Source organism: Penaeus vannamei, chromosome 14 (assembly GCF_042767895.1).
Source record: "Penaeus vannamei isolate JL-2024 chromosome 14, ASM4276789v1, whole genome shotgun sequence".
NCBI lineage: Eukaryota > Metazoa > Arthropoda > Malacostraca > Decapoda > Penaeidae > Penaeus > Penaeus vannamei.
Genome location: NC_091562.1, coordinates 35,744,569 through 35,747,068, shown reverse-complemented (window position 1 = coordinate 35,747,068; position 2,500 = coordinate 35,744,569). Strand labels below are relative to the sequence as shown.

The following is a 2,500-nucleotide window of genomic DNA, read 5'->3' as shown; positions in this document are numbered from 1 at the left end:
TTCCCACGTCCAAGCTCAGATCAACTTTAAAAACAGCAGCCTTACCTTTGGCTATTCCACCTTCAAACTTAATAACTGCATCTGGGATTCTTTGGACAATCGATGCCGCACGATCTCTTTCATTAGGGGACCAGATTAATTATTTACGCCACTCCGCAATTAAATAAATATTTCCTCTTTCGTTTTAGTATAATGAGAATTCTCGATTACGGGCATCGCTGTATGAATAGTGTATCGTATCTTTTTACATTCTTCGAACACACTACGAGGCATTTTTAAACTTATCGGTGGCACGTAACCCATACCATTTATTAAGAGAGCATATACAAACAAGGAATGACCCGAAAACACCAAGTTAAAATACGGAAGCGAGACGAAACTGTGATAACTTGGACACGTAGACCGGGGCGGGCTGACCTACGATGGCTCACGGCGCAAACCATCTTCCCACACTACACTTCGCGCGACCTTACTCATTCCTTTCCGAAAGCCATTTTCCTTCATTTCCAAGAGAATTGGTTCTAACCTCGATCCCGCGATGCGATAACAAGAGATAACGAAGGGCGGTGAGGTTGATATTTGAAGTCCATCCGACATTCTCAAGCCGTGGGTTATGTTCCTGGACTTCCATTGATGAGACCCAACTATCGTAAGGTGGTGTTGCCGACGTTCATAAACAGTGTCCACTTTATTCGCTCTTAAGTATCAGATTGAGGTATTGGCTTCGGCTGATATTATACGCTGGAGTTTTCAAAAGACTCTAAGGGATTAAGTTGTTTAAGTATTCAAAGTATCAGAAGTTGATATGCTAGGTCATGAAATGTTACGTGCAACATATTTAATTTCTATTCATTGTCCTTACATGAAAATGCGATATTATTCATGGTTGAGAAAGCAGTTATTAATTGCAATCACACCACTAGCAACGAAATTCACACGACTGCAAAGCCACAACGCGCAACACATTTCTTTCAACGATTACAACAAACACAAAATCCCACATCATTAAAACGCAATTAAAACTTCACTCGTCTTAACAACACACAACATACACCACGGACATTCCACACATTGTATATCTTCTTTTTCTCCAAATCTCCTCACGGAATCTCACCCTTGGACGAAAAAAATAGGAAATATCACCCTCGAAAATCCCCTTGGCAGATACAAAAACATTAGAAGATTTAGTCCCTCGACCAGAGAATTTAATAGGCCTACTTTACCTTAAAGCCGGCGAGTGTAGCAGGAGGAGGAAATAATGCCAAGAAGGTCGTCGTTGAAGCGTTGGCACCGTCCGCAGTGTCAGTCCGGAGGTCTTGTGTCCTGCCGCCCTCTGCTCTTATCAACCAATACAACCAACAACCGGAGCACTGTTACCCTCTCTTAAGGCACGTCCATTCCACAACACCACCACGATCACACATTCCTACGAGCGGGATCACGTACTAAATCCAGCATGGGGGGGGCTTACAAAAACACAAAACAAAATATCCAAACCGGGAGAGAGAGCTGACGCAATGCCACTCCCCGCCGCGTCCTGATACGAACTGAGGTAATTCGCTGTAACCTCGCGGGTCGGATGGAGGCGAGGGCGGGACACGGCGCATGCGCACTCCCACTTACCACTCGCACGCCACTTCTCTTATCTTTTTGACTGGCGATCGGGGTTCCCTTCGACTAAATGGAGTTATTCGTAGGTGTTGAGGCCCAGTTGGTTATCTCGGAGCTGGTGCTGAAAGGGTGGCGGTATTGGTTTTACACACAACGCGTTTCTTATCTCGAGAGCCGGACTTGAAAGGGCACAGCGCATGCGTCCTGCGACCGATCCCTCGCTGCATTCCTCGTGGCTTATCATTTCTTCATGCACTCCCGGCCCGGGTCACACGAATCCATTTGCGCGGAAAGAGGGAGCAGGCTGCAATGGACATTCTTGGAATTCCGGCCTAGAAAAGTACTACAAATGAGCCTACTCGTCCAGCCTTACGCGTATGGATATTGCTGTATAACACACCATCTCCTTATCACTCTCTACCACGAGGTTCATTCACCGAACAAACAAGATATATTACACTTTTCTTTTATCTAATCTTCGCCTACTAAAAACCTGCGATTAGGGCGCAAGCAGCATGGTAAGATTAGATACTATGTATGTTTCGGTCGCTGTATAGAGGATGTTATTTCCTCACCCATTATTTTCTTTCATTTAAACCAGAGCGAGAGAGAGAGAGAGAGAGAGAGAGAGAGAGGAGAGAGAGAGAGAGAGAGAGAGAGAGGAGAGAGAGAGAGAGGGGACAAAAGAGAGAGAGAGAGGGACAAAAGAGAGAGAGAGAGAGAGAGAGAGAGAGAGAGAGAGAGAGAGAGAGAGAGAGAGCGAAAGAAAAAATTACACACAAAGTTAAGAAATTCGCAAAACTTTGCAAACTTCGAAGATTGGTAGCGAGTCTGAATATGTGGCAAGTAACGTCAGTTATTATCACCCCAAGTCCCTTTTTCTCTTATA

At 44.9% G+C, this 2,500-nt stretch overlaps 1 protein-coding gene across 5 annotated transcripts in view; it reads right to left on the bottom strand.

Annotated features, from left to right (window-relative positions):
- Positions 1-1,805, bottom strand: part of LOC113814998 (orphan steroid hormone receptor 2) — a 214,340-nt gene extending 212,535 nt beyond the window's left edge. For 3 of the 5 annotated variants that reach the window (XM_070130053.1, XM_070130059.1, XM_070130061.1), the window contains exon 1: positions 1,224-1,784. The gene's annotated coding sequence lies outside the window, so the exon portion shown is untranslated. Of the gene's footprint in view, positions 1-1,223 lie in introns of all 5 variants that reach the window. The other 2 variants (XM_070130058.1, XM_070130056.1) reach the window with 2 other exon arrangements.
- Between the last annotated feature and the right edge of the window lie 695 nt (positions 1,806-2,500).